Here is a 23463-nt window from a genome sequence, read left to right as displayed (position 1 = left end):
AGTGTTTTCCTTTTCAAATATTCATCTTTTCTCAAGAATTCCTTTAGTTTTCCTGAGATTCTCATTTCTTCATGGTTTTCCAAGTCTTTATAAACTTTCTCAAAATTTTCCTGAAATTCTCATTTCTTCATGGTTTTCCAAGTCCTTATAAATTTTCTCAAGATTTTCTCGAGATTCTCACTTCTTCAAGATTTTCCAAATCTTTATAAACTTTATCGAGATTTCAAACCTTCTTCATCTGAGTTTCCTGAGAGATTGATTTCCATCTTTTTTTCTGAGAAATGCTTTTCAACTCCAAATATTTTCTAAGCATACATCATAGTTTTCCAACTTATATTTTACCAAATCTCATAGCACATGCCTGAATTCTCTGTGCATTTAGGGTAGAACACGATTTCGATAATTTCAGTAAGTCAAGCACAATTTTGGTCCTTTGTTTGATTACCCCTGTTAAAGGCGGTAGGAACGGTCGAACCTCGTACCGACAGGTCGAGCCCCATCCCATGGATTTTCCCGCAATTTTCAAAACGGAGGCAAGTATTTCAAAACAATTTCCAAAATCCGGTCAAGTTTGAATCGCGAAAGCATTTCCCTCTCTTTTCCGCAAGGAAGGGAAGACGGGAAAAATTTCGCGACGATAACAATATCCCATCTAGATTCCACTTTATAATGTCCGTTTCAACAGATTGGTGACACCAGTTGGTGGCATACGGCACCACAAAATGAATTAGCAGATCGGTTTCTGCAAAGGATTGGCTAAGAGACCCTGCACTATATAAAACACGCAGCAACCATGAGATTTTAGTGATACTAAATATTGGTATATGGGAGCCGATATACAGAGTTTTAAAAATGAAACATTGATAAGTAAAGGTACCCATGTGGAATACACAGATGCTGCCAGATACAAATAGAATAAAGTACATACTAATGTAAAATATACAGATGTTGTCAGATGTAAATGGAATAATGTATATACTAATGTAGAATATACAGATGTTGCCAGATACAAATAGAATAAAGTACATACTAATGTAAAATATACAAATGCTGTCAGATGTAAATGGAATAAAGTATATACTAATGTAGAATATACAGATGCTGCTAGAATAAAGTGAAGTGTATATAAATATAAAATATACAGATGCCGACACAGAATGTACAGATGTTTCAATCATGTAAGAGGTGAAGAAGGTGTTATGGAAGTGGATGATAGTGCAGGTGATACTGGAGAGTAAGCCGTGTTGTGTTGCTGGAGTTATGAAACAACATTAGATGATGCCTCATGAAGATGTGCTTCAACATCCAATCTAGTTCTTTCCTATGCCTGAGTTGATTGCCCAACCCATGAAAACAACTCTTGGAATTCAGGACCAATGCCGAGGCCATAGCTTCCAGAGGAAGATAGAGAAGAGAATTGTCCATCTCTCATGCTTTCATACTGATATACCGGTTGGAGATGGAGGTGAACCTGTGTCAAGTAAAAGGCTTCTACTACAATACGACCTGGATGTACTGGAGGATGACTGTAAGTACCATGCATCACCATTTTGACTTATCACATCACTGTTCCTTTGAAATTTCCCTTTACCTCTTGTGCCTTCTTCCATCCCATCTTCATTTCTTGCAACATGAAACAGACTTCCACGTACAGGATCTAGATTCTCTTAGAGTAACCTAAAGACCTGCTTGATTGATGGCCTGGATATTCCTTCTCTTTTAGTGCACCATTTCACAACTCTTACTATAGTTTGAAGTTGTTCAAAGTCATATGCATCAGAAATTACTGGATCAACCATCTCAGGTAGGCTCGATGCTGATGTCATAAATTTCCTAGACCACTTCACCAGGTTCCTGCTCTCTTGTATTGCTTTCCTAGCTGTGACCAATTCCAGCAACAACACACCATAGCTGTATATATCACTCTTCTCTGTAAGTTCCTGTGTCATAACATATTCAGGATCCATGTAACCTGAAGTTTCTCGTATATCAGTGTTTATTGGTTCGAAGCTGGCTGCACCAATCTTTGCAGCATGTACAAGGCCAAAGTCTGCATCTTTTGCAATAAAGTTCTCATCCAGCAGAATATTGCTAGACTTTATGTCTCTATGACAGAGAGGAGGATCAAAATAGAAATGAAGGTACTCCAGAGCATTGGCCATATCTATGGCAATCTGGACTCTTGTCTTCCGGCTTTATTGGAGTTTTTTTTTTTTTTTGAAGATGATCCTTCAGGCTTCCATTTTGCATATATTCATACACCAAGAACCTCTCATTTTGATCAACACAGAAACCTCTAAAAGCAACAAGATGACGATGATGTAGTCTGCCTAGAAGTTCCATCTCTCTGCAAAACTCATCCTCTCCTTGCTCTGAGATTTTATCCATCCTTTTCACGGCTTCTCCATCTCTTTGTAGCTGAACCTTCAGAGCATTGAGGAAGAACCTTCCTGGCACTAATGTGAGGCGATATGGATGGTGTTGCTCTTTCTTTGGAATTTAGACTGGTTGACGATTAGAAACAGGGGAAAACATGGGTGAACTTAGAGAAGGCTCGTGTGTCAACACCTTTGGAGGGATCTCAGATAAATAAGTAGCCTCTGATTTATCAAACATCTCAAAGTAGTGGTGAAGGTGGATGTGATATGGATGCTGTGAAAAAGTGTGTGAATGTGGCAACAGGTGAGATATCAACTCAGAGTCATTCCATGATACAACTAATGACTAAGGCAACTGGAAATCATATCAATAATGTATCTGAAATTAACTTGTCAATTCATTTCCCTAAAAACAATCAATGCTTATAATGAATAGTGCAATTCATAGGGGAGTGCAAGTATGTGGCAAATGAGTGGATCAATTTAACAGTTACTGTAGCCACAATAAATTTATACACATAAACTATTTATTGAGATCGTCATCTGTGATAACACACTTACCTGGGGTATCACAGGGGATACCCAGCAAGCCTAAATTGATCAGCTCCAACCAAAACACTTTGCCCTTCTTAATTGGCAGCTTGGAGCCAGACATGGATATTGGATCATAACGGCTATTCAATGGTATCGAATCACCAGACCTTGGTAATTCATCAAGGAGTGACTATTTTTATTTTCCAAGATCCATATGAGCCACCTGATATCATTGGAATCCTGCATCATTGAACAACTTGGTATTCCAATACCTACAGGTTAGCAGTGAGTCTAGATTTATTAAATTAAGAAGAATTGGTAGAAGCAGTGCCTAGACACCAACAGACCTATGTTACAATGTACCTTCACTTGGAAGCCCAGACTTGAAACTACAGAGCAAGCAACGGTACACCAACGAAATAAGGAGGATAATAAAATCATGTTTCTTGAATGAATCATCGGGATTCAATTTAATACAGAACTGGATATGATAAACACGAGGTATTTATGCAAAATATGCAGGGATTAAAATCATGATAAAATCAAATATGAAAGAAACATCTCATTTAGAAGTAAATTGAACACGAGTCCATTTTTTTTTAGTACCAAGGATGTATTAAAACTCTACTAAATATGAACAGAATGTTAGATCATAATGTAAAATTATGACAATCATGAACAATGAACTTGCAGAGAAATGTAAACATAGAAAATACCTACTGCAACACCATCAGATTTGTGCTTAGCTAGATGATCATCATATGAAGAACAAATAAGGATCAATTAATTTATGTCAGAGTTCAAAGACTCAGGTTCTTACCATTTCCCAGACGTGGTGTGGATGATTGATCAATATGCAGAAACCAACATATCAGAAATGCTTAATACCTTAAAATGCAGAGAATCAATACCCACGATAACTCTGAAAGCATCAAGATCTAATATAACACAATGATGAAACTTCATTGATGAACGTAGGGGATATGAAATAACGAACAACACAGAACGCAAGCATAGCTTGGAATAAATCAGGAGCTGGAAAAGGCAATAACGAATCCATGCTCGACCAAGGGATTTGTTCATCACATAGTATATAAAGAGATAAGGAAAATAAGATTCAACGTACAGACAGTACCAATTCAGCCTATTGAAGTTAAACGAGTGTTATGAAACCAATAACAGATCAAATATTGGTGACGCTATGCTAACTCATAATATGGTGGTGGAAACTAAATCTAAGTGATGAAAGAAAGGAAAGAACAAGAACAACCGGGAAAAAGAGAAGAGAAAAAAAAACAAGCAAATGCAAACCTACTGGCATTGATAGCAAGTTTCGGGTATTCAAGCAAATCTGATATGACTTGAAATATAAAACCAAGAAAAATGTCGATAATAACACTCCTGCACGGATGATGGCGAAAGAAATGGGGATCAAAATAGGGAATCAAGGCGAAATATAAAAGAAAATCAAGCAAAAATCAAAGCAACCGGGAATAAAACAGGAATCGAAAAATAGGAACAGACTAGAGAAAACCGATGAAATACATAATGAAGAAGTAATAAAAAAAAATGTGGGAATTAGTAGATTCCATTGATGTCGCGTAGGGTGGATCTTTCCTGCTACAGGCAGGTCGATCCTACCCTTATGCCTTGTAAAAAAAAAATGAGGAAAACGACAGAGAGAAACACGAAAAACTAAGGAAAACAAGGCGGTTTTTATGAAGGGCAAAGAGTGATTTTGAAGGAATCAGTGGGAGAAGGATTACTTACCTGTAATTTCTGGGAATCAGTCGACTTTATTCAGTCTGCTGTAGTTGTTGCTTCAGAAATTGAAGTTCCTGTAATTGCGGGTGCTTCCTAGTCGGCTTCCTCCAGTTAGATGAAAGAAAAACCCAGAGAATAAGAAGAAGGAGCAGAGGAGGAAGAAGAAGAGGAAGTATGAAAGAGGGATGCTGGGGGATACGCGATTCCTGAAGAAGAGAGGGGAAAAGTAATCGTGAAGAAGTAGAAAGGGGAAGGGTGGTGCAGAGGTGATGACGGATGGGATAAGGGAGCCCTGCGTGCCTCCTTTTAAGGAAGGAGAGGAAGGTTCGTGAGTCTGTTGGTGATGGAGGGCAGAGGAGAGCCTTGAGGAGGATGGGCGGAAGAGGGGGAAGACGATGGAGAGAGGAGAAGAGAGCCTGGAGGTTCTTCTGGAGGGAGGGTTTTTGCGAAAGAGGCCCCCCCCCACCTCTTTTTCTTACGAAGGTTTTCCAAAGAAACCCTAAGAAACAAATTTACGAAAGGGGCCCCTATTGCTTTTAGGATTTTACGAAGAGGGGGCTCCCTCGAAAAAGATTTTTATGAAAAGTGTTTTTAAAAAATGAGGTTTTTAGCAAAAATTGTATTTTAAAAGCTTAAACTTATTTGTTTTCCTCGTGATTTTTTCATTTTTTTGTATTTTTAGGATAAAATTCTAAAGTTTGTGAGAAAACAAAGATTAAAACTAATTTTTTTGTGTTTTTGCAAAAATATTTACAAAAAGATTTACAAAAAGGGATTTTTTCTGAGAATTTAAAAGTTATTTTGAGAAAATTTCTTCAGAAATGGGTTTGGATCCGGATTTTGAAGAAATATGGATTTAAAGTATTGGATTCGGATCCGGGATTAATTTTGAATATACCAATATGGAATTTAATTAAGAAAATCTGAAGTTTAGCTTTGAAATTGCTTTGATTTTCTCAGAAAATGGGTTAGGGGCAAAACGGTCATTTTTACAAAACTTTGAAAAATTTGGGGTGTTCACAACACGACATACCTAGAACCAAATCAATCTAAACCAACTAACTCTCACTGGACACAGCTTGAACAACATCTAAAAACCACTTCTACCTACAGAAAAAAATCTGGAACAAATAAACACTACAATACCAAGATCGACTAGGATGAATCTCGTCGATTCTTGGGTGTTGACTCGAACAAGACCCTAAAACAAATCCAATGACAATCCTGGGCATAAAATATATTTTTAAATCTATTTTCTCTGCTAAACTAACACAGAAAACCAGAAATGAAAAGCAACAAAAATCGGCTAGAACAAGATCTAGTCGATTTCCACGTTTTGGGGCTAAAACGATTAAAAACTAAACAATCAAACATATAAAAAATGAAGAACAACCTAGATCTACCGTGCTGATCTATGCACGCAAGCTATACTAAGGTTAGAAAGATAAAAACACAGCACACGAACAGAAAATAACACAAGACAAACGAGCACACACGATTTGGGTTTTAACTAGAAGAAAAGGAAGAAGAAGACCTACCTCCAGGGCGATCCGACGATTGTGGGGAAGAAGAGAGCGGACAATGGCTCTAGATTGACGTCCCAGATTGTTCGAGGATGCTGGAATATCACCACGAGCAGGGTTTTTACAGCTGCAACACGTTGGAGATCCACCGAAGATGGAAAAGATGCCGATTCACGATCGGAGGGATTAGAAAACCGGATGGAGGTAGGGTCGGCTCATCTTGTTGGAGTGTTTCACACTTTCACGCAAGATAGATGTTCTCCACCTCTGCTACACCTGCAAAAACACAGCAAAACAATGGTTAATACCAACAAGGGAGATAAAGAAACGAAAAGAGTTGAAACGGGAGATAAAGCAATGCTTGAATTTCAAGCAAAACCCAATCTTCAAGGCAAATGATGTGAGATGAGAGGTTGGAAGGGGGCTGGAGTGAGAATCACAATGGGGGCATCAATTCCAATGCCAAAGACGTCTAGGGCTCAGCCAAAAAGTATATTTATACTTTTTGGTATTTTGCAAAAACAGTGTTATTAAAAATATATTTTCTATGCGCCACTTTTTGGGGGGTTTTCTGCAAATCTTTTGTAATTGGGTATGGATATGCGTGTGGGTTGGATTTGGGCTCTCTAATGATTGGTCCAAGGTCCAAAACATTCTAATTGGGTCAGATATGGATTCGATCCACCTCGAAATCCATGCCTGAACACTAAAATAGCCATAACTCTTTCATTTTAACTCCGATTTTTCTGAGATTCAAACCACAACCCCTTGACATCCAAATACATCTAAACATGGGTTTTAAACCTTAAATTCACCATAAAATGCATGAATAACTCGCTAACATGATGTGCATTTCATGCATTATCACTGAGCTTTCTTGGGTTTCGGGGAGAAGCTTATTACATCATCCTTGATTTTGGAGATGTCCAGACTTTTTCTTTTTTTTTTGGGAAGGGTACGTCACAAACTCCTTCATCTTGGAGATGCTCTGATCCTTCTTTTTCTCAGGAAATATACTGATGATATTGGCTCATTGGTCAAAAATCTCTAAATGATAGCAGAAATCAAATATCCGTTAGGGTTTATCGGGAGGTTCATCACAGTCGACTTCATCTTGATGGTGATCTGAACTTTCCTTGGAAAGATCTGTCACAAACTCCTTCATCTCAGAGATGATCCAAATCTTCTTTGGCCCCGGGGGTCTAGCTCGCATATTCGTCTTCATCTTGACGACAATTAAGAGATCCCTTTTGCAGATATTTGATTTGCAACTTAAATGACTGAGGAGATATGGATTGGGTAGTTTCTTTTATCGCCCAGGATATTTCCACTGCCTTACTGCTAGAAAAATGTTCTTTAAGAATGTGTTGGGCTTACCTTCAAAATCCAGCTGGTTTTGAAAGAACATCTGAATCAAAACTCGGATTTTGCAAGGAAAGCTAGAAAATTCGAGTCGAAACTCAAGCTTTTAAAAGAAAACTAGGAAGTTTGGTTTTTAAGGAAAAAAAATTCGGGTCGAAACCCAAATCTTCAAAGGAAAACTAGACCAACTTGGATTTTGAGGAAAGAAAATTTGAGTCGAAACTCAAATCTTCAAAGGAAAGCTGGAAGGTTCGAGTCGGGGCTCGAATCTCAAAGGGAAACTTGAAAGTTCAGATTTTGAAGGAAAGAAAACTCGAGTTAAAACTCAAATCTTCAAAGAAGAACTAGAAAGTTCGAGTCAGGGCTCAAATTTCAAAGGAAAACTTGAAAGTTCAGATTTTGAAGGAAAGAAAACTCAAGTTAAAACTCAAATCTTCAAAGGAAAGCTGGAAAGTTCGAGTCATGGCTCGAATCTCAAAGGAAAACTAAAAAGTTTGAGTCAAAACTTGAATCTCAATGAAAAAAATTGGAAGTTCGAGTCGAAACTCAAATCTCAAAGGAGAATTTGATAAGTTTGAGTTGAAACTAGAATCTCAAAGGAAAACTGGAAGTTTGAGTCGAGCTCGAATCTCAAAGGAGAGTCTTTAATCAGAAGATTGATTTTTGAAAATCGCGAGTGCGAGGACAGGGATTGAAATTTTTTTGAATGACCAGTGCAAGGACTGGATTATTTGACTTGCAATGAAGAAGACTATCATGGTTAATTGTATGTGGTCTGATTTCAGGGTTATCCCCTTATCCTAAATGAGGATTGAATAATATTGAGGAGAGTTGATGAGAAGGGATAGAAATTGATGAAAGATTTACAGAAATTAAGGAAAATTGAGTAAAGATTGATGAAGGTTGTAACCCAAAGGCTTGGAATTGAGAATTGGATGACCCGAAGGTCAAAATTGGAATTAGAGCTTTGATTTTTGAGGAATGGTTAGTGCGAAGACTGAACCTTGGGGGCCAACTGATCAGTCAGCCAGATACTAGCACGAGCGCTAGGCATACCAGTACGGGCGCTGGATTTTTGCAAATGTACCAGTACGAGCACTGGATTTTTGAAAATGCACCAGTTGCGAACTCTGGATTTTTGAAGATGCATCAATACAAATACTAGTTTTTTTTTTAAATGCCCCAGTATGAGCACTAATTTTTGAAAGATGTACTATTATGAGCACTGGATTTTGAAAGCATACTAGTACGAGCATTGGATTTTAAAAATGCACCAGTACGAGCACTGGATTTTGAAAATACACCAGTACGAGTGTCGGATTTTTGAAAGATATATCAGTACGAGCACTGGATTTTGAAAATGCACCAGTACGAGCACCGGGTTTTGAAATTGCACAGTACAAGCACTGGATTTTGAAAACGTACCAGTACGAGCACTGGATTTTGAAAATGCACCAGCACGAGCTCTGGCTTTTCTGACCGAGAGTTGGAAAGGATACCAGTATTTTCAAGACATTTGGAAATCAAAGTGGAAATGATTGTCGGGATCTTCAGGATTATCCCTTAAAAAGAAAAGATTGATAAAGATTGATGAAGCATTAATAAAATTGATGAAAATTGATAAAGAATCAATAAAATTGATAAAAATTAACAAAGAAAAAAATTGATAGAGACTGACGAAATTCTGGTGAAAAATTGGTGGAAATTTGATGGAAATTGATGATAAAAGACTTTAAGATTATCCCTTATCCTGAAGGAAGAAGAACCTCGCAGGATGTGGTTCAGGTTTATCCATTAACCTGAAAGGGAAAATGTAACGCCCCGGATTTCCAAAACAAAGCTAAGTTAAAATTTTCATGAATTTCTTTTTTTTTTCTTTGCAGCGGAATTTAGAAAAGCTTTTAGCAGCGGAATCAGACGATAATGAGTCGTCAGTTTTAGAAAACTCCGAGCACGTTGCACGTATGTGGCCAAGCAACTCATTGACCACCAAAGTGTTCCTTTTATCGAAAACCACATGTTTATTACAACACTACTGCTTAGAAAAGCAGTGTAGGTTCAATAAAAAGGAAGCAGTACAACTCTGTCTAGAGAAACCCTGAAACTCGATGCCGCCTTGCTCCGCATATCGTCACGCAGGTCCAACACCTGAAATTCCCATAAAACGGGGTCAGAACCACTGATGGTCTGGTAAGCATGCAGTCATACATCCATTCAACTCAAGTACGGTAATGACCACTCAGGGTCGCAATGCGCAATAACGACGCTCAAGCCTCCAAGACTTAGCGTATATCGCAAGAGCCTCCTCAGGGCTATGAGTTGAACATCCGCTCGAGTCCTCATGACTTAGAGCAAGCCTTTTCAAGGCTGTGATTTGAATAGCCGCTTAAGTCTCCATGACTTAGCCATGACCGCTTCTGGGTCTCAAAGTGATGTCTAGCTCAAGTCTTCATACTTGGCACATCCGTATCCCACGCATCTAAGGACAACTCCTCCAGCTTCGCTTAGTCGTGCGGATACAACACGGGTCTTTGCCCAGTCGGTCCAGTAGTATACCGAACATGACACCTTCACAAAGGTTATGCAGGACTGACTCAACACGTCATCCACTCATACATTCAAAGCATCGTTGTACCTAGAACTAATGCATTGTTTGATAATTAACCGCTCCCGCCTTTGGTACGCAGGTAGAGCTATTGTCCGGGCATCAACGCGACGTTCTGTGGGTTGATTATTCTATGTATTTTAGATACCCCAGAGGCCTGTTGACCCTATCCATAGTAGGGCAGTGTGTTTCAACTGGGAGAACCCTACTAGGCCCATATTCGGATGCATCATCTACTTGCAGTAGTTGGGTTAAATCCTTAGATCTTAAGGATAACCACGACCCCAAAACCCATGAGTGACTGAGGCCATCGTGGACTCTATCAGGTCCAAAGTAAAATACATGTCACTCAAGGCTGTACCATCACTGTCATTCCACAGTGAGCATAATTTCCTAAAGGGGTCTGCCAGTCTTACAATTACTTGGACAGAATCTGCATGCCATTTAGGCAGCCCGTGCTTTTAGCACTACGGGAGTATGTACCCGACCCTATTCAGTTTGCCCCAACACAGTCATTACTGAGGGGGGGTACCCCTAACATCTTTGAGAGCGAGCTCTCAGATTTGCACACTTTCCTATGTCCCCACTGTCCAACCATAGACAGTCCCATTTTGGTTCGAGGTCGAACCACCAATCATTTCTCGCAAAAAGCAATTTCAAAAGCTATTTAGTCTCAGCAATGAGGCGCCCAAAATCAATCCATTTTCAAGCTTTAGGGACCCCAGTTTCCTTCCTTTTGCAAAACCCTTGTCGAATTTATTGTGCAATATCTGAAGGTTCCATCATACTATTCCATTTTCCGCCCGATCAGGATAAGGGTATAAACCTGAGCCTCATTTAATGAGGTATTCCATTTTCCACCCGATCAGGATAAGGGTATAAACTGAGCCTCATTTGTTGAGGTATTCCATTTTTCGCCCGATCAGGATAAGGGTATAAACCTGAGTCTCATTTCGATGAGATATTCCATTCCCCAATTAGGTCAAGAGTTCAAACCTGAGCTTCGTTCTATATGAGGTATTTCTGTCCCATCCAGGTTAAGGGCAAAAACCTGAACTTCGCTCTCTCAGAGCAAATCTATTTTCTCTTTATTCTCCATTTCATATCTATCATATTCCTCGAGCTTAATCTCTTCATACCCAGTTCAATCCTTCTAACTGGGGCATTTTTATATAGCCCAAATTTGGTGTGTTTTCTTTGCCACTAAGCTCGGCCATAAGCCGGCTTCGTAGCAAAGAGGGGCATCTATAAACACCCCAAATTTTCATTCACCTTCTCAACGTCTCCCTCAATCAGTACATTTCAGTTCTCCGGAAGCAATAAAGGGCAAAATAGTCATTTTCCAAGATTAAACCTTGTAGAAAGTCCTAAATTCTATTCTCGAGCCTCAAAACTTCGCAATTTAGACTTAGAGACATCTTCAAATTGCCAGTTTTCAAAATCTCATGCTTAACCAAAATCAGAATTTTCAAATTCAAGTTCAGAGTGGCAACTTTGTAGGACATGTCTTTTGCATAGCATTGCATGAGCATTTCATATCATTTCACTGCACAACATGTCATTTTGAGATCCAGAACTCCTGATTTGCAAGATTGTCAATCCAGGTTTGATTTCTAAACTTTTTCAAAATTGATTTTCAAAACCCTGGGCTTTCAAAATTACCAATTCTTCCCATTTTACCCCCAGGGCTCCGAATTACAAAAGTTTTCCCAAGAAAACGATATGGATAGTTTTTTACATTGATTTTCAAAATTTTGCCAGTTGAAGAAAGGGGGACACAATTCAAAATTCATAAAATCTTATTTCAAACTTTTACAAAAGAGCTCTGAATTTCTCCACTTCTTTCAAAATTTCGCCCTCAAGAACCATTTCTCCTAAGTTTTGAAATCAAACCAAATTTTGCTTAGTGTTTTCCAAAACCAACCTACTATTATGAAAATTTCAAAAAAAATTCCATTTTGGCTCCTATTTCAAATAAAGGACGTGGGACCCGCCTCAAGGTGGTGTCATACTCAAATTCTTAAAAAAAAAAAAAATTCTCTTATGTTCAAAACAGTGCCCACCCAGAAGTGGCACCGATTTATAAAATTCTTTTATTTTTATTTAAATTTTGATAAAATAATTAGTGGGCCCATGTAGGTGGCGCCCCACTAAGGCTCCTTGCCAAGAAAAGCAAAATTTTATTTTTTTATCTCACAAAGTTTCAAATTCAGTTGAGGTGGCATCACCAAAACAAAATCCATTTTTTTTTACTCATTTTCTTTTATTTTATTTATATACTTAATCTTTATTACTTTTCAGCCCCAAAATAGAGCCACAGTGAAACCTTCCCAAGACCCCATTTTTACATAAGTTTCAAATATCTGCTGGAGAAAAGGAGCCGCCCCCTCCCAAATGGCGACAATTTTGAAAATTTTCAAAAGTCAGTTTTTTTTAAAGCTTATCAAAACCTTTCACGAAGGATCCCGAGCTTTTGGCTGAAAGGGCAGAACATTTTTTTTAAAGAGGGGGCTTAGGCCACCCGAAAAAAAAAAACCTGGATTTTCCCCTAACTCTTCAGCGCCCCTCTTCACGGCTTCCCCTCTCGGCTAGCAGGAGAAAAACTCTCGGAGATCCTTTTGGCAAAATCCCTCTGCCCCCCCCCCCCCCCCCCCCCCCTTGAGATTCGACCCTCTTTTTTTAGTGAGCCCCTCACAGATCGCTGAATCCTATTTCATCTCTGGAGCTCCCCCATCGCCTCTTTTCCTCTCTGCCCATCAAACAACCCTGCTTCGACCCCTCATCTGTTCTTTCTGCCATTTTCCTCCAACAAAGTTACAAGAAGCAGCATAAGAATGCCCAGCTTGCAGTGACAATCTACCAGGAAGTAGTGGTTCCTCTGGCTCACGGCTTTAAGCTCTGACCCCCCTTTTGGTGGACACGCAATAAGGGCCTTCTTCTCATTTCCCTCAGCCATGCAGAAAGGAACCAGTTCCTGGGATCTTCATTTACAGATCCAATTGGCTTAGAAGACCACAAGGTAATGAGATTTTATATTCTGTCATCTCTTTGTTCAGGTTTAGTAATTCATATCTTGTTGTCATCGGCTGGAGGGAAAGACAGTGTCAAGAAGGATCACTAGAAGCCCAGATTTTAGCATCATAAACGAGTTCAGAGAAGACAATTGGGGGGGGGGCTTTCACAATCAGACTAATTGGATGAGATGGTTCGTCCTTTTCATGGACCGAACCTCTCATTCCAATGCCCTATATTAATAAGAACAACATATCTCCTGTGTTATTTATTTGTTATCAGAATTTTTTTATTATTATTTTGTTTTATTTTAAATGTGTTGTATCTCTGTTTGTTGCTTAAATTCCATAAGTTCCCTTTTCATTTGTGTACTTTAGTCTTTTAGCTTAGTGTCATCAGATTGAAAGTTCTTGATTTCTCCCATAACAAGAAAAAAAAAATCTAAGTGAGAACCTGTAAAAGGTTGTTTTTCCACAAATGATTTCACGTGCAATGGCATTGTGTACATGTATAAGGCCTGCATAGGTGTGTCTGTGTCAGTCAGGTCCGGGAAATTTCAAAACTTCTTCAAGGTTCTTGGATGATAAAGTGATTCGTGATCCTGCTGCACAAAGCCCTGTTCATGAACTGACCTAGATAATGCACATGGCTGTGTAAGTCATGGCCTTAACTGTATTCTTACTGTGGAGTTTCCAGTAATGGCAAACGATACTTGGGTTAACTTTGATGATTTTTTTTCCGCCCTGGTTCTTTGCATCAATTGGGCATTCGACCTCATGATTAGCATTCTTGAACCAAGCAACATCGTGGCATGAGTCTGTATGGCTGAGGGCCACTGTCTGCATATTCCTACTACTACAGGCCTGCCTTTTGGTTTTATTAGGTCCATGATTTCCAATAGAGCACCCACACACAGCCATACACTGTTGTGAGATGGTATGACTGCTTGGTCCTCACTCAAAAGATGTGTTGTTACCAGCCATGGATATCGTGAATGCCTCCCATCGCAGCTATCAATGTTTCACTGAACGACTCTATAGTTAAATTATATCTGAGTTATAGGAAAAGCTTTGTATCTCTCTGCAGTATATTAGCTAGTAGTTTAATTGGTAAATCTTATGGGTTTTTTTTGCTAAATTAATCAGATTTTGGTGAATTTCTGTTTAGTGGGAATACTGCTAAAAAAATTTTATTACAAAAAGATGAAGATTGGATCCTAATAGCTTTTGTTCCACTAGATGCATATACCTGAAAGGGGTATGACATGGATGAGGATTGTGAGGGGTAGATGCTATGTCTACAGTTGAAATAACCTTTCGGCTGTGCTTATGAGTCTTCATTAACTGATTTTTTTTTTGCATAGACGACTGAAGTCCCACGACATTTATGTGTGTTAAAGTAGCTGGTTGCTGTGTTATTACTTATGGTTGTGTCAATGATTCATGTGCATATGGCTGCACATGAGTTAGTGTCTTTCCCTTGCTGCAGTTTATATAAACCCTATTGCAGAGCCTATTACAAACTTATGAAGCCATCGATTGATCTGGGTTACCCTTAGCTCTGGATCTGTAGGTCTAGTACTGGGTCCTTGAAAAGGAGAATATAGCTGTTTTGATGTCCGTTGCATGATGTTAATATTTCCTGATTTTTTTTTATACTTTTCCAATCAATTTAGGAAAACCAATGTTTCTGTTGCTCACTCATGTCTACTCGAATTAAAAATTTTATTTTCAAATTTATGCTTTTCCAATGCTTGTTTGAATTTTAAATCTATCAAAGGAAAATGTGTCGCTTTGTTCATTAACGAAGCTCCCTTAAATCTCATGATTTCTGGTGATGGATTAGCATTTTATCAGTTTTGATTTTAGAAATCCTTATGATTTTCGGACCTTATCATGCATGACACTATTCCATAAGACCTCATGACCGATTTATCCTTACCCCTACTTGAATAAATATCTATATATACATATATATATATGTATATTTGTTTCAAGGTCATCATTTTATAGGAGTATTTTAGTCAAATTCACCATGATTTCGAAAGGTCAAAATTCTTATTTTCGTATTTTCTTGCATCCCTATTATTTTAATTATATTTATAGCAAGGAGATATGAGATTAGGTTCATATCTGGATAAATCCAATAATTCCCAAATATTATTGGAATACTCTGGAAAAACCTACAGGTCTATACTAATCCCATTTAAGCTTGGTAGGGGTATTCAAAGGAAGGAGCTGGAATCTGCAAAAATTTTGTTCTTTTCATTTTACTTAGTGATGTAATAATTCAATTTGGAATAATATTTACTTTTACTGCTTAGATTAGGATGCATCTCATGTAGTTTGATTCCTGCAATATCCTGATTCTATGATGCATATATCTCAATTTTCAAAATTCACTGTGGATGAACACGAATGGCACGTGCACCAACTCTTAGAGAGTTGATGAACTCGGTGGAGTCCATATTTATGGCCCTAGTCGGAATATGGACGAGACCCAGATCCATCATCTTTCTACCAGTTACATTGAGCCTACACTCTTAGGCTATTTTAAAAATGCACATCATATTTCCAATTTTTCAAAATGTTGTGAATTAACTCAAGTAAACTCTGAACATATTCATGGCCACAGTCAGAATATGTGAAGGATTTACTTTGGCTTAATCCACATTTTTTCAACCAATTTTTCAGAAATCTTTTCAAAGTGCATCCATTCATTCGAATCATCTGCATCATCTGTTTTTCTCATGATTTTCTCAAGAGATTTTCACTTCATGGAAATCGATTCCTCAAGAAACTATGATGATATTCGGAATTGGATTTCCCAAATCAAAGTTTTCCCGTGATTTTCCTTAAAAAGTTATTTTCTTAAGATCCATTTTCAAAAGGAATTTTCATCTTTTTCAAGAATCAAAATCGATTTTCAGAGATTTCAAGGACAATATTTTCAGGATTTCAATTTCCTAAGTTCTGAATTTCCTTCTCCAATAAGTTTTTCCTATAGATTTTCCCTCATTTTCTTAAGAAAATTCTCAAAGTTCGAGTTTTCCTGACAAGTGTTTTCCTTTTCAAATATTCATCTTTTCTCAAGAATTCCTTTAGTTTTCCTGAGATTCTCATTTCTTCATGGTTTTCCAAGTCTTTATAAACTTTCTCAAAATTTTCCTGAAATTCTCATTTCTTCATGGTTTTCCAAGTCCTTATAAATTTTCTCAAGATTTTCTCGAGATTCTCACTTCTTCAAGATTTTCCAAATCTTTATAAACTTTCTCGAGATTTCAAACCTTCTTCATCTGAGTTTCCTGAGAGATTGATTTCCATCTTTTTTTCTGAGAAATGCTTTTCAACTCCAAATATTTTCTAAGCATACATCATAGTTTTCCAACTTATATTTTACCAAATCTCATAGCACATGCCTGAATTCTCTGTGCATTTAGGGTAGAACACGATTTCGATAATTTCAGTAAGTCAAGCACAATTTTGGTCCTTGGTTTGATTACCCCTGTTAAAGGCGGTAGGAACGGTCGAACCTCGTACCGACAGGTCGAGCCCCATCCCATGGATTTTCCCGCAATTTTCAAAACGGAGGCAAGTATTTCAAAACAATTTCCAAAATCCGGTCAAGTTTGAATCGCGAAAGCATTTCCCTCTCTTTTCCGCAAGGAAGGGAAGACGGGAAAAATTTCGCGACGATAACAATATCCCATCTAGATTCCACTTTATAATGTCCGTTTCAACAGATTGGTGACACCAGTTGGTGGCATACGGCACCACAAAATGAATTAGCAGATCGGTTTCTGCAAAGGATTGGCTAAGAGACCCTGCACTATATAAAACACGCAGCAACCATGAGATTTTAGTGATACTAAATATTGGTATATGGGAGCCGATATACAGAGTTTTAAAAATGAAACATTGATAAGTAAAGGTACCCATGTGGAATACACAGATGCTGCCAGATACAAATAGAATAAAGTACATACTAATGTAAAATATACAGATGTTGTCAGATGTAAATGGAATAAAGTATATACTAATGTAGAATATACAGATGTTGCCAGATACAAATAGAATAAAGTACATACTAATGTAAAATATACAAATGCTGTCAGATGTAAATGGAATAAAGTATATACTAATGTAGAATATACAGATGCTGCTAGAATAAAGTGAAGTGTATATAAATATAAAATATACAGATGCCGACACAGAATGTACAGATGTTTCAATCATGTAAGAGGTGAAGAAGGTGTTATGGAAGTGGATGATAGTGCAGGTGATACTGGAGAGTAAGCCGTGTTGTGTTGCTGGAGTTATGAAACAACATTAGATGATGCCTCATGAAGATGTGCTTCAACATCCAATCTAGTTCTTTCCTATGCCTGAGTTGATTGCCCAACCCATGAAAACAACTCTTGGAATTCAGGACCAATGCCGAGGCCACAACTTCCAGAGGAAGATAGAGAAGAGAATTGTCCATCTCTCATGCTTTCATACTGATATACCGGTTGGAGATGGAGGTGAACCTGTGTCAAGTAAAAGGCTTCTACTACAATACGACCTGGATGTACTGGAGGATGACTGTAAGTACCATGCATCACCATTTTGACTTATCACATCACTGTTCCTTTGAAATTTCCCTTTACCTCTTGTGCCTTCTTCCATCCCATCTTCATTTCTTGCAACATGAAACAGACTTCCACGTACAGGATCTAGATTCTCTTAGAGTAACCTAAAGACCTGCTTGATTGATGGCTTGGATATTCCTTCTCTTTTAGTGCACCATTTCACAACTCTTACTATAGTTTGAAGTTGTTCAAAGTCATATGCATCAGAAATTACTGGATCAACCATCTCAGGTAGGCTCGATGCTGATGTCATAAATTTCCTAGACCACTTCACCAGGTTCCTGCTCTCTTGTATTGCTTTTCTAGCTGTGACCAATTCCAGCAACAACACACCATAGCTGTATATATCACTCTTCTCTGTAAGTTCCTGTGTCATAACATATTCAGGATCCATGTAACCTGAAGTTTCTCGTATATCAGTGTTTATTGGTTCGAAGCTGGCTGCACCAATCTTTGCAGCATGTACAAGGCCAAAGTCTGCATCTTTTGCAATAAAGTTCTCATCCAGCAGAATATTGCTAGACTTTATGTCTCTATGACAGAGAGGAGGATCAAAATAGAAATGAAGGTACTCCAGAGCATTGGCCATATCTATGGCAATCTGGACTCTTGTCTTCCGGCTTTATTGGAGTTTTTTTTTTTTTTTGAAGATGATCCTTCAGGCTTCCATTTTGCATATATTCATACACCAAGAACCTCTCATTTTGATCAACACAGAAACCTCTAAAAGCAACAAGATGACGATGATGTAGTCTGCCTAGAAGTTCCATCTCTCTGCAAAACTCATCCTCTCCTTGCTCTGAGATTTTATCCATCCTTTTCACGGCTTCTCCATCTCTTTGTAGCTGAACCTTCAGAGCATTGAGGAAGAACCTTCCTGGCACTAATGTGAGGCGATATGGATGGTGTTGCTCTTTCTTTGGAATGTAGACTGGTTGACGATTAGGAACAGGGGAAAACATGGGTGAACTTAGAGAAGGCTCGTGTGTCAACACCTTTGGAGGGATCTCAGATAAATAAGTAGCCTCTGATTTATCAAACATCTCAAAGTAGTGGTGAAGGTGGATGTGATATGGATGCTGTGAAAAAGTGTGTGAATGTGGCAACAGGTGAGATATCAACTCAGAGTCATTCCATGATACAACTAATGACTAAGGCAACTGGAAATCATATCAATAATGTATCTGAAATTAACTTGTCAATTCATTTCCCTAAAAACAATCAATGCTTATAATGAATAGTGCAATTCATAGGGGAGTGCAAGTATGTGGCAAATGAGTGGATCAATTTAACAGTTACTGTAGCCACAATAAATTTATACACATAAACTATTTATTGAGATCGTCATCTGTGATAACACACTTACCTGGGGTATCACAGGGGATACCCAGCAAGCCTAAATTGATCAGCTCCAACCAAAACACTTTGCCCTTCTTAATTGGCAGCTTGGAGCCAGACATGGATATTGGATCATAACGGCTATTCAATGGTATCGAATCACCAGACCTTGGTAATTCATCAAGGAGTGACTATTTTTATTTTCCAAGATCCATATGAGCCACCTGATATCATTGGAATCCTGCATCATTGAACAACTTGGTATTCCAATACCTACAGGTTAGCAGTGAGTCTAGATTTATTAAATTAAGAAGAATTGGTAGAAGCAGTGCCTAGACACCAACAGACCTATGTTACAATGTACCTTCACTTGGAAGCCCAGACTTGAAACTACAGAGCAAGCAACGGTACACCAACGAAATAAGGAGGATAATAAAATCATGTTTCTTGAATGAATCATCGGGATTCAATTTAATACAGAACTGGATATGATAAACACGAGGTATTTATGCAAAATATGCAGGGATTAAAATCATGATAAAATCAAATATGAAAGAAACATCTCATTTAGAAGTAAATTGAACACGAGTCCATTTTTTTTTAGTACCAAGGATGTATTAAAACTCTACTAAATATGAACAGAATGTTAGATCAAAATGTAAAATTATGACAATCATGAACAATGAACTTGCAGAGAAATGTAAACATAGAAAATACCTACTGCAACACCATCAGATTTGTGCTTAGCTAGATGATCATCATATGAAGAACAAATAAGGATCAATTAATTTATGTCAGAGTTCAAAGACTCAGGTTCTTACCAGTTCCCAGACGTGGTGTGGATGATTGATCAATATGCAGAAACCAACATATCAGAAATGCTTAATACCTTAAAATGCAGAGAATCAATACCCACGATAATTCTGAAAGCATCAAGATCTAATATAACACAATGATGAAACTTCATTGATGAACGTAGGGGATATGAAATAACGAACAACACAGAACGCAAGCATAGCTTGGAATAAATCAGGAGCTGGAAAAGGCAATAACGAATCCATGCTCGACCAAGGGATTTGTTCATCACATAGTATATAAAGAGATAAGGAAAATAAGATTCAACGTACAGACAGTACCAATTCAGCCTATTGAAGTTAAACGAGTGTTATGAAACCAATAACAGATCAAATATTGGTGACGCTATGCTAACTCATAATATGGTGGTGGAAACTAAATCTAAGTGATGAAAGAAAGGAAAGAACAAGAACAAACGGGAAAAAGAGAAGAGAAAAAAAAACAAGCAAATGCAAACCTACTGGCATTGATAGCAAGTTTCGGGTATTCAAGCAAATCTGATATGACTTGAAATATAAAACCAAGAAAAATGTCGATAATAACACTCCTGCACGGATGATGGCGAAAGAAATGGGGATCAAAATAGGGAATCAAGGCGAAATATAAAAGAAAATCAAGCAAAAATCAAAGCAATCGGGAATAAAACAGGAATCGAAAAATAGGAAAAGACTAGAGAAAACCGATGAAATACATAATGAAGAAGTAATAAAAAAAAATGTGGGAATCAGTAGATTCCATTGATGTCGCGTAGGGTGGATCTTTCCTGCTACAGGCAGGTCGATCCTACCCTTATGCCTTGTAAAAAAAAATGAGGAAAACGACAGAGAGAAACACGAAAAACTAAGGAAAACAAGGCGGTTTTTATGAAGGGCAAAGAGTGATTTTGAAGGAATCAGTGGGAGAAGGATTACTTACCTGTAATTTCTGGGAATCAGTCGACTTTATTCAGTCTGCTGTAGTTGTTGCTTCGGAAATTGAAGTTCCTGTAATTGCGGGTGCTTCCTAGTCGGCTTCCTCCAGTTAGATGAAAGAAAAACCCAGAGAATAAGAAGAAGGAGCAGAGGAGGAAGAAGAAGAGGAAGTATGAAAGAGGGATGCTGGGGGATACGCGATTCCTGAAGAAGAGAGGGGAAAAGTAATCGTGAAGAAGTAGAAAGGGGAAGGGTGGTGCAGAGGTGATGACGGATGGGATAAGGGAGCCCTGCGTGCCTCCTTTTAAGGAAGGAGAGGAAGGTTCGTGAGTCTGTTGGTGATGGAGGGCAGAGGAGAGCCTTGAGGAGGATGGGCGGAAGAGGGGGAAGACGATGGAGAGAGGAGAAAAGAGCCTGGAGGTTCTTCTGGAGGGAGGGTTTTTGCGAAAGAGTCCCCCCCCCCTCTTTTTCTTACGAAGGTTTTCCAAAGAAACCCTAAGAAACAAATTTACGAAAGGGGCCCCTATTGCTTTTAGGATTTTACGAAGAGGGGGCTCCCTCGAAAAAGATTTTTATGAAAAGTGTTTTTACAAAATGAGTTTTTTAGCAAAATTTGTATTTTAAAAGCTTAAACTTATTTGTTTTCCTCGTGATTTTTTCATTTTTTTGTATTTTTAGGATAAAATTCTAAAGTTTGTGAGAAAACAAAGATTAAAACTAATTTTTTTGTGTTTTTGCAAAAATATTTACAAAAAGGGATTTTTTCTGAGAATTTAAAAGTTATTTTGAGAAAATTTCTTCAGAAATGGGTTTGGATCCGGATTTTGAAGAAATATGGATTTAAAGTACTGGATTCGGATCCGGGATTAATTTTGAATATACCAATATGGAATTTAATTAAGAAAATCTGAACTTTAGCTTTGAAATTGCTTTGATTTTCTCAGAAAATGGGGTTAGGGGCAAAACGGTCATTTTTACAAAACTTTGAAAAATTTGGGGTGTTCACAACACGACATACCTAGAACCAAATCAATCTAAACCTTTAACTAACTCTCACTGGACACAGCTTGAACAACATCTAAAAACCACTTCTACCTACAGAAAAAAATCTGGAACAAATAAACACTACAATACCAAGATCGACTAGGATGAATCTCGTCGATTCTTGGGTGTTGACTCGAACAAGACCCTAAAACAAATCCAATGACAATCCTGGGCATAAAATATATTTTTAAATCTATTTTCTCTGATAAACTAACACAGAAAACCAGAAATGAAAAGCAACAAAAATCGGCTAGAACAAGATCTAGTCGATTTCCACGTTTTGGGGCTAAAACGATTAAAAACTAAACAATCAAACATATAAAAAATGAAGAAAAACCTAGATCTACCGTGCTGGTCTATGCACGCAAGCTATACTAAGGTTAGAAAGATAAAAACACAGCACACGAACAGAAAATAACACAAGACAAACGAGCACACACGATTTGGGTTTTAACTAGAAGAAAAGGAAGAAGAAGACCTACCTCCAGGGCGATCCGACGATTGTGGGGAAGAAGAGAGTGGACAATGGCTCTAGATTGACGTCCCAGATTGTTCGAGGATGCTGGAATATCACCACGAGCAGGGTTTTTCAGTTGCAACACATTGGAGATCCACCGAAGATGGAAAAGATGCTGATTCACGATCGGAGGGATTAGAAAACCGGATGAAGGTAGGGTCGGCTCATCTTGTTGGAGTGTTTCACACTTTCACGCAAGATAGATGTTCTCCACCTCTGCTACACCTGCAAAAACACAGCAAAACAATGGTTAATACCAACAAGGGAGATAAAGAAACGAAAAGAGTTGAAACGGGAGATAAAGCAATGCTTGAATTTCAAGCAAAACCCAATCTTCAAGGCAAATGATGTGAGATGAGAGGTTGGAAGGGGGCTGGAGTGAGAATCACAATGGGGGCATCAATTCCAATTCCAAAGACGTCTAGGGCTCAGCCTAAAAGTATATTTATACTTTTTGGTATTTTGCAAAAACAGTGTTATAAAAAATATATTTTCTATGCGCCACTTTTTGGGGGGGTTTCTGCAAATCTTTTGTAATTGGGTATGGATATGCGTGTGGGTTGGATTTGGGCTCTCTAATGATTGGTCCAAGGTCCAAAACATTCTAATTGGGTCGGATATGGATCCGATCCACCTCGAAATCCATGCCTGAACACTAAAATAGCCATAACTCTTTCATTTTAACTCCGATTTTTCTGAGATTCGAACCACAACCCCTTGACATCCAAATACATCTAAACATGGGTTTTAAACCTTAAATTCACCATAAAATGCATGAATAACTCGCTAACATGATGTGCATTTCATGCATTATCACTGAGCTTTCTTGGGTTTCGGGGAGAAGCTTATTACATCATCCTTGATTTTGGAGATGTCCAGACTTTTTCTTTTTTTTTTGGGAAGGGTACGTCACAAACTCCTTCATCTTGGAGATGCTCTGATCCTTCTTTTTCTCAGGAAATATACTGATGATATTGGCTCATTGGTCAA

At 38.1% G+C, this 23463-nt stretch overlaps 1 pseudogene; it reads right to left on the bottom strand.

Moving 5' to 3' along the window:
* Positions 1-1321: 1321 nt before the first annotated feature.
* On the bottom strand, positions 1322-19268 carry LOC149822398 (uncharacterized; annotated as a pseudogene).
* Between the last annotated feature and the right edge of the window lie 4195 nt (positions 19269-23463).

This window comes from Nuphar pumila, chromosome 11 (assembly GCF_984573655.1).
Source record: "Nuphar pumila chromosome 11, dmNupPumi1.hap1.1, whole genome shotgun sequence".
Classification (NCBI taxonomy): Eukaryota; Viridiplantae; Streptophyta; class Magnoliopsida; order Nymphaeales; family Nymphaeaceae; genus Nuphar; species Nuphar pumila.
This window is presented reverse-complemented; position numbering and strand designations above follow the sequence as displayed.